The sequence below is a fragment of the Suncus etruscus genome, chromosome 1 (assembly GCF_024139225.1).
Source record: "Suncus etruscus isolate mSunEtr1 chromosome 1, mSunEtr1.pri.cur, whole genome shotgun sequence".
Lineage (NCBI taxonomy): Eukaryota > Metazoa > Chordata > Mammalia > Eulipotyphla > Soricidae > Suncus > Suncus etruscus.
In genome coordinates, this window is record NC_064848.1 from 65,056,189 (window position 1) to 65,066,179 (window position 9,991).

The 9,991-nt window shown below is 36.5% G+C and overlaps 1 non-coding gene across 1 annotated transcript; it reads left to right on the forward strand.

The window, feature by feature from the left end:
• The first annotated feature begins 531 nt into the window (after positions 1-531).
• On the forward strand, positions 532-664 carry LOC126032146 (small nucleolar RNA SNORA51). The gene has a single exon (XR_007503822.1). It is a non-coding gene; the product is annotated as a small nucleolar RNA SNORA51 (small nucleolar RNA).
• Positions 665-9,991: the final 9,327 nt, after the last annotated feature.

The following is a 9,991-nucleotide window of genomic DNA, read 5'->3' on the forward strand; positions in this document are numbered from 1 at the left end:
CATCTGAATAGTCAGAACAAACACAAACTCAAAATCAAAGGCTGGAGAAAAATCATCCAAGCAAACAACACCTTCAAAAAAGCTGGGGTGGCCATATTAATATCTGATGACACCAACTTTAAACTCAGAAAAGTGGTAAGGGACAAAGATGGACACTATGTACTAATCAAGGGATATGTACAACAGGAAGAAATCAGACTATTAAACATATATGCACCCAATGAGAGACCAGCAAATTATCTAATACAATTACTGACAAAATGAAAGAAGAAATCAATAATAACACAATCATTGTGGGAGACCAGCACAGCCCTATCAACAATTGATAGGTCAACCAGATTGAAACCCAACAAAAAAATACTAGCCCTGAAAAGAGTTATGGAAGAAAGAGGACTAGTAGATATATACAGGACACTCCATATCAAAAAACCTGGATACACATTCTTTTCCAATATACATGGGTCATTCTCCAGAATAGACTACATGCTGACACATAAAACATCCATAAAATCAAGAGGATAGAAATCTTGCGGCCTCCCAATTCTTACCACAGGCTGTGTTCTTTACACTGGCTGTATAGAAAGAGGAGGTACAGTAAAGGCACCCCATATACACCTCAACACAGGACCCTTGCCGGGTATGTATTGTGAATTGGGGGACAAAAAAAAAAAAAAAAGAAATCTTGCAGGCTACCTTTGCTGACCACAAGGCTTTGAAATTAGATGTGAACTACAAAGCCACACAGAAGAAAAACTTTAACAATTGGAAATTAAACACCCTGCTACTGAAAACCAGTGGGTCCTAGATGAAATCAAAAAGGAAATCAAAACTTTCCTGGAAACAAATGATAATGAAGACACAAACTGCCAGAATCTATGGGACACAGCAAAAGCGGTCCTGAGATGAAAATTTATAGTTCTACAAGCACACATCAGGAAGGAAGAAGGGGCATACCTGAATAACTTAATGACACAGCTAAAAAAAATTAGAAAATGACCAACAAAAGGAACCAAAAATAGGGAGACAGAAGGAAATAACAAAGCTGAAAGCAGAACTCAATGAAGTGGAAAACCAAAAAATACAATCCGAAAGATCAACGAAAGCAGAAGTTGGTTCTTTGAAAAAATAAACAAGATTGATAGACCATTGGCAAAACTCACAAAGAAAGAGAGAGAGAGAAATCTGATAACCCATATTAGAAATGAAAAGGGGGAGATCACGACAGATATTGCAGAGATCCAAAGGGTTAACATCTGGAATGTCAGACAGTGGCTCAAGCTCCGCCTCTTTCTGCACCTACCTCTTTTACCCCTATCACAACTGTATATCCTTTGCAGTCTAGTGTTTTGTCCTGCTACTTCTACAACTTTGTTTTTTTCCTTAGTCTTACCCTCAAATCATTTTACAACATCTGACAGTATTTGAAGTCATTTACTGTAAAGCTAAGTTGTAAAACTCTGCTTTCCGGCACAAATATGTGCTGCATAACCAAGTCTAAGATAATATCTATGAATTACTTTAAACTCTGAAATATACATTGGCTACATGGGTAATATTTTGACAATAGAAGAATTGAAATCTTCTCATCTTAAGACTGGTAAAGTAGCATTAAATTTGTGGGTGGGGACAGGCAGGGCATTTTGTCTAACATGTGCCAACCCAGGTTTTATTCCTGGTAACCCACATGATTCTCCGAGTGTGTCAGGAGTGATTCCTTCACACAAAGCCACGAGTAAGCCCTGAGCTTCTCCAGTGGTAATCCCTCAAAAAAAGAAAATAAAGGGGGCCGGAGCGATAGCATAATGGACTGACCTAGGTTTGATCCCCGGAGTTCCATATGGTCCCCCGAGCCAGGAGCAATTTCTGAGCACATTGCCAGGAGTAACCCCTGAGCCTCACCAGATGTGACCCCAAAACCAAAAAAAAAAAAATAGTTAAAAAAGAAAATAGAAAACACTAAAATTTTCACTGCACTTATGTAAATCTGTTCACTATCTGATGTTTACAATATACTTTATCCACTAAGTAGTTTTAAGTTCTCTGGAAAAGCGTTTGTTGGAAACCAATTACTTGTACACATTTATCCTGACATTGTATTCTACTTAGCTAGAAAATAAGAACTCTGTCATACACGCATACAAAAACATGTAAATACAAAAACATACAAGCAAAACAGAAAAGAAATAACATGTAGCAATTTGATGACATGTAGAATAAATTATGTTTTAAAATTTAACTGCATAACTTTTTTGTATTTGGTGAGAGATAATTTTTAATGTCCAATATTCCCACATTAAAATACCACATATTGATTTGGTAGTATGATTATTAATAATATCATTATTTGTTGTCATAATTGACTATGAAATTCCTGTGCAAATAAGCTTTTTTCCAGTAATTCATTTACTTGCTGTAAAAGGTACTCAGATTACCTACGCTTCACTAGGAATACTAGAATAAATAATGTAAAGAATATTCTGCTTTCTCTAGTTTGTCCTTCCTCGTGGAAGATAGCATGGAAAGCAGGAGTAGCTCTTTATGTGTAGAACAAATCTAGAGCATGGTCCTGTAAGAGGAGCAAACAGAACAGAATTTATTGGTCATTGTAGCAGGCACCAATCAGCACATTCCCTTTATATAAACAGAGTTTTCTGTTCTTTTCCTTCAACCATGCATGATTGTTATATTTGAACTTTAATGTCCGGAATTTATCATTTTCATCCAGTCTTCTGAGAGTTTAATTATAACCAGTTACTTACTAAATTTTAATCGAAGATTGTATTCTATATTTCTAAAGGGCAGAAAGCAATCATACACAAAGAGAAGCATTTCAAATCTTTGTCAGAGAGATTGACTAATTGTATATTGCTTCATAGTAATCTGTGTATTTAAACTTTAAAAATAACTAACTTAAAACAATATAGTAACTTTAAATAAGCAAAAAATGTACATTAAGAATGAAGCCTTTATTTATAGAAAGTGTCAAGCCTTTGGCTCAGTGGAGCAGTTCTAAGTTTGATTCTTGGCACTGCAGAATACCTAACAATAAAAGAAATATAAGAAGTTTTTAAAGAATCCTCAAAGTGGTGCTAAAGGTAAGGTGCCTGCCTTGCCTGCACTAGCCTTGGACGGACCGCAGTTCGATCCCCCGGTGTCCCATATGGTCCCCCAAGCCAGGAGCACTTCTGAGCACATAGCCAGGAGTAACCCCTGAGCATTACTGGGTGTGGCCCAAAAACCAAAAAAAAAAAAAAAGAATCCTCAAAGTGCCTTATAATAATGAATATTATACTCTCCTCCTGTAAAATAATTCTATTAATGGGCCCGTTTGGTACTGAAACTTCATGGAAAGGTGTTCATATAAGGAGAAATGTTTAATCTTATTTAAATGTACACAAATATTCTGCAATTGTACAGAATTCTAAAATATTCAGTATAACTGGGGTCAATTCTTGCCATTATATTCTAACATTTGGCATGACACAAAATAGGCAAGCATTTTCTACATTCATCATAATAAAATCTTTGTCAATTTTTAAATTCTTTTTTTTTTTGTCCACACCCCAGGTACTCAGTGTTTACTCCAGGTTCTGCATTCACAGATCCTGAGAGAGTTTAGGGGACCATATAAGGTGCCAGGGATTGATCCCAGGTCAGCCACTGATAAAGCAAATGCTTTGCCCACTATACTTTCACTCTGGCTCATCAACTTTCTAGTTCTTTTAGAAAGACAATTATAGAAACTTTTTTTTTTTTTTTTTTTTGGTTTTTGGGCCAAACCCGGTAATGCTCAGGGGTTACTCCTGGCTATGCGCTCAGAAGTCGCTCCTGGCTTGGGGGACCATATGGGACACCGGGGGAATCGAACCGCGGTCCGTCCGAGGCTAGCGCAGGCAAGGCAGGCACCTTACCTTTAGCGCCACCGCCCGGCCCCAGAAACTTTTAAAATACTTTTTCAAAAGAATTTACGGGAAATGACTAAACTCAGAGGTACAGGTTTATCACCGGACAGAGGCTAATAAATATTGCAGAGCTTCCAGAAATGACTGAACTCTTGAAAATTATGAGATCGAAATTTTTTTGCATCAGCATCTGGGTATCAATATAATGTATAATTATTAATAATGTTTGCTGAAAGCAGGGGCTTGACTTTTTATTCTAATTATTTTCCCCTTTTGTGAGTACCTGACTAGGATCTGTAGTAACCTAGTAGGTTGCATTTTCTAAATGAAGAATAAAAACACTTACTTTACATATTTTTAAATTTTATTTATTCATGGTGAAATTATAAAGTTATTCATGATTGAATTTTAGGAACATAATGTTTCAACATGAATCCCTTCACCAGTATCCATTTTCCTTCACCAATTGCCCCCTCCCCACAGTCACCTTTCTCCACTAGTCTGCCTATACTAGAAGTGGTTTTTAAAATAAATTTTTGTACTCTGGTTTACAGTATTGTTGCTGGTAAACTTTTGGGAATAACACTTTTCCACCTTTTAATTCCATCTCCTCCTCCCAGTTTAACACTTCCCTCCTCCACCATAGCTGTTGCCCTGTCCTATCCTCCTTATACCCACAGTGGCATTTTTCCTAGTTCTCATGCTCTTTGTTTCTATTACCTCTGGACATTTATTTATTTATTTATTTATTTATATTTTAATAATATCTTTATTTAAGAAACATGATTACAAACATGATTGTAGTTGGGTTTGAGTCATAAAAAGAACACACCCCTTTCACCAGTGCAATATTCTCACCACCACTACCCCCATCTCTCTCCTACTTCCCCCCCCCCACCTGTATCAAGACAGGCATTCTACTTCTCTCACTCATTAACATTGTCATGACAGTTGTTAGTGTAGTTATTTTTCTAACTGCACACCCCACTCTTTGTGGGGAGTTTCATATAGTGAGTATGTCCTTCCAGCCCTCATATCTATTGTCTCTGGGTATTATTACAAAAATGTCTTTCATTTTTCTTAAAACCCATAGATGAGTGAGACTATTCTGCATCTATCTCTTTCCCTCTGAATTATTTCACTCAGCATAATAGTTTCCATGATGGAAGTTTATTATTTCATTAGGTTTCTTTATTTCCCACATATGAGAGAGATTTTGTGTCAGTCTCTCTCCCTCTGATTAAGCTCACTGGGCATGATACTTAATAAGCAGCACTGAGGTCTGGGACTTTGAGGATCTATGGAGCTGGGCTGATGAACATATGGTAACAGTGATGGTTTGTGGGCATGGGTGTCTGTACTTCTGGAAGCACAGTGGTACAAAGCAGAGTGATTGTGGTAACTTTTGTTGGTGGTGGTGGCGGTGGCATGAAGAAGGCCTGCCCTGACTCCAAACCATCCCTGAAGATGTCAGCTACAAAACCTGCATACCTAGAATTTTGGACATTTAGCATCTCTGAGGATATTAGTGAAAAAGCAGTGAAGCTGGGACATTGACATGGCAGCAGTTATAAATTGGGTCTGTGTGCTTCAGCTGAGCAGGGGACTTGCCCTCCCTTCTTCCCTGAGGGGCCCCAGTATGATAAGCTGCAAGACTGGTATATCCATGATTTTTTGTTATTAATTGTTTTAAAACTATTGTTATTACTGTAATGAGATAACATGTATATATTAATGTTAATTTTTGACTATTTCTTGTGCATGTGCTACATCTCTGATAAGTTCTACTGGCTTACTCTGGGCTCTATACTCAGGAATTACTCCTGCCTAATGAGATACAGGGGAACCATCTGGGTGCTGGATTTTCAACCTGGGTTGAAAGCATGTAAGATAGCACCTTCCCTGTTAAGTTTTGATGTATAAGTTGTTGGGGTATTTTGTTTGTTTGTTTTTGGTTTTTGGTTTTTTGAGCCTCACCTGTTTGATGCTCAGGGGTTACTCCAGTCTAAGCGCTCAGAAATTGCCCCTGGCTTGGGGGGACCATATGGGACTCTGGGGGATCAAACCATGGTCCTTCCTTGGCTAGCGCTTGCAAGGCAGACACCTTACCTCTAGTGCCACCTCGCCAGCCCCTATAAGTTGTTTTGATGTATAAAATTATTGAATCTTTACCAGCACTGAAGTGCCCATAGCCCTCCATCACTGTTCTTATGCCATGTTTTCTCAACCTCAAAATCCCACTCACATCTCAGTGCTTTGTTTTCTCAGTTTTGTAACCACCTAACAAGGGTTTATTGTCATCTGTCATTATTTAGTCCATTTTGTTACTCTATATTGACAGATGAGCAAGATCATAAAGTATTGTTCTTTCTTCCTCTAATTTCCAGTTCCATCCAAGTTGTAGCAATACTAAAAGATGAAACTGGAAATTATTAGGTTAATGAAAATAGGCATGAATTAAAATAGCAAAACAAAAGTATTCAGATATTTTAATACCACATTCTTATCATTGGATATCCCAAACAAATATAGATTCAGTCAGGAAACAGAAACCTTTAAGGAAGAATAGAGTGGGTAGGCTTACTAAACATTTATAGAGCTCTTCATTCAAAAACAGGTATGTAGACATTCTTATCTATTACTCTTCTATCATATTTTGGGATAGACCCCATTATATAACACAGTATCCATAAAATTTAGAAAATAGAAATCCTATCAAGTATCTTATCAGATCATAATGTTTTGAAGTTAGAAATAAAAAATAAGCAGAAAGCTAGAAAAAGACTCAATCACTTGGACTCAATAACATTATTTTGTGTTGGTTCGAGGAGAAAGTAAAAATTAAAAAAAAATCTGGCACAAATGAAAATGAAGACTCATGCTATCAGAATTGTTTTGTTTTGTTTTTTGGGTCATACCCAGCAGTGCTCAGGGGTTACTCCTGGCTCTATGCTCAGAAATCTCTCCTGGAAGGCTCGGGAGACCATATGGGACACCGGGATTTGAACCGATGACCTTCTGCATGAAAGGCAAATGCCTTACCTCCATGCTATCTCTCTGGTGCTATCAGAATTTTAAGACAGTAAAAGATATGCTTAGAGGGAATTCATTACAGCTCAAGTATTCATAAGAAAATAAGAACAGGTTCAAATAGACAACCTACCTTTACATTAAACAACTAGAAAAAGAATAAAGACAGATCAATGTAAGGAAGAAGTAGATAATCATCATTGAAGCAGAGGGCCTGAGAGACACTGCAGTGGGTAAGGCACTTGTCTTGCACACAGCCAAAACAAGTTCAATCCTCTACACCACAGGTGGTCCTTCAAGCTCCCAGGTGTGATACCCGAATACATGGGCAGGAGTAAGTCTTAAACATAGCTGCATGTGGCTCATAAACAAAAAAAATCTGTCCAGGCAGAAATCAATTATACAGGAAATGGAAATCATGATTCAAAACAACAAAATCTGAGTTGGCTTACTACATTACTATGAATATCTTATACTACCAAATTTGAGACTCTAGAAGAAATAGATAAATTTCTAGAGCTGTACAGCCTCGTGATGCTGAAGGAAATAAAAATTTTGGAGGAAGTAAAAATTCGGAAGGAAGTAAAAATAAATTTGAATAGGTCTATTGCTACCAAGGTAGTCAAAACAGTTAAAAAAATTTTCCCCAGGAAAAGAAGTCTGGCCTATGATGTGTTCAGAAAGAACCTACTACTCATCCTTCTTAAACTATTCGATGAAGTGGAAGAAATGTTATCTCAAACAGTTTCTATGAAACTAATACCTTGATACCATAAACTGACCCATTCACTCAAGATACATAAGGAACTCTCAAAAACTAAAAACTAAAAAGCATTTTTAAATATGGAAAGAAGAGTTGAATAGACATTGCTCAAAGAAGATATAAAGATGATAGAAAGTCATATAAAAATGTTCATCGGTGGTGCAGGAGCTGTAGCATGGTACGGAGGGCACTTGCACATAAGTAGCCAAGTTTGAGTGCTTGACACTGCTTATGATTCCCCAAGCACCACCAACAGTGAGCTCTGATTACCGAACCTGAACTAAATCCAGAGCTCTTCCACATAGAGATGGCAAATAAACAAAGTTCATGATTACTAATTATCAGTAAATACAAATAAAAGTAACAATGATTTGCCAGGAAAAGGAAACAAAGATACACAAATGATATTCCATAAAACTAAGAAATGTATACACTGCAAAAGAAACACTGATCAGAGTAAAAAGATACTCATAAACTGGGAGTGCTCACCACTAATCAGATAAAGGGCTAATATCTAAGATATATAAAGCACCAGTACAACATAAGAAAAAACATTAACAATTGTGGAAAATGACAAACAGAAAATTCTACAAAGAAGACATATAAATATGGCCAAAGGATGTGTGGAAAAAATGCTCTGTGTCACTTATCATCAGAAAAATGCAATTCAAAGCAGCAATGAGATATCACAAATGTATGATAATGATACTCATCACAAATCTCAAAAATAACCAGTTTTGGCATGGATGTGGGGAAAAGGAGTGCCTCATTTACTGCTGGTGGAAATGTCACCCGTCTTAACCTTTTTGGAAAACAAAATGGCACTTCTTCAACAAAATAAGAATTGAGTTTTCTATATGATCTAGTAATTCCAATACTGGCATCTACCTCAAGAGTTCAAAACTCTGTTCTGAAAAGACACATGCACCCTTATGCCAATACCTTGGCATTGTTTACAATAGCCAAAATCTGAAACAACCTAAGAGTCTAAGAACAGAGGACTAGGTAAGGATAGATAATAGTACACAATGGAATACTATTCAGCCATTATTAATGTTGAAATTATGCAATTTGTTGCTGTGTGGATAGATCTAATGAATATCATGTCGAGTGGAATTGTTAGAATGAGAGGGACAAATACAGACTGATCTTCTTGTAAAATATAAAGAAACAAAGTGGGAGGTATAAAAAATGCCCAAAGGTAACAGAAAATACTGACTGATCTTTTTTTGTAGGGAGCTTACTACAGATGAGGGGAAGGAAGGAATAGGTTGGGGAAGCAATACTGAAACAAAGACGAAGAGAAGTGGCTACTCTGGGAAAGGGTGTGGTGCCAAATTCTGTTATGTACAAAATTCTGACATTAACAATATTGTAAACCATAGTGCATTAAATAATATTTAAAAACAACAACAATGAGATATTACCTCACCAGTTAGAATGGTGTAAATGAAAAATACTGAAAACAATAAGTGCCTGTTGTGAAAAAGAAACCTTCAGTTCACTGTTCACGGACTTTTTGCATGGGTCTGCCTCTTTGGAACATGGTTTGGAGACTTTGCAAAACATAAATAGATGCTCCATGTGACCCGGTCATTCCACTCCTGAGCATCTATCCCAAGAACACAAAAACATTAACCTGAAAGTAAATATTCATACCTGTGCTTATTGTTTGCCTAAAGTCAAGATCTGGAAACAATTCAGGTATCCAATAACATGTCAGCAAAAAAGAAAGTGGTATACATATATGTATATATAAGTGTGTATTATATAGATAGTTATGTATATATGCACACAAAATGGAGTACTATTCAGCTATGAGATAAGATGAACTTTTATAATCTACTACAACTTAAATGGAACTGGAATGTCTTGTTAAGTGGGTCAAAAAGCAAAGGATAAATATTGCATAATTTTGCTCAAATGAGGAACATAAAGATACAAAGAAAGGGTTTGTATGATCCTCAGTTCAAAAATATTCTGACAATAATATCATTAAAACTGGGAACTGAGGAGGCTAAGTGGAGAGAAGGGAAAGGAACAGTATTTTTCTTTGAGACAGTTGTGGAGACATCTTGAACCACTGGGTAAAGAGAATGGATAGGTATAGTAACACAGCAACCATATAATGACCTAAAGACTATTGTAAACTATAATATCTGATCAAAAATTCACTTAGAAAATGGACTATTTTCTACAATATTTAGGCTTATGAATGTAGAATCAAAATATGCTTCAGACCATAAAATCAGGGTTGTGGACAAGATGATTTAAAAAAGTTCCATTGTCAGTATTT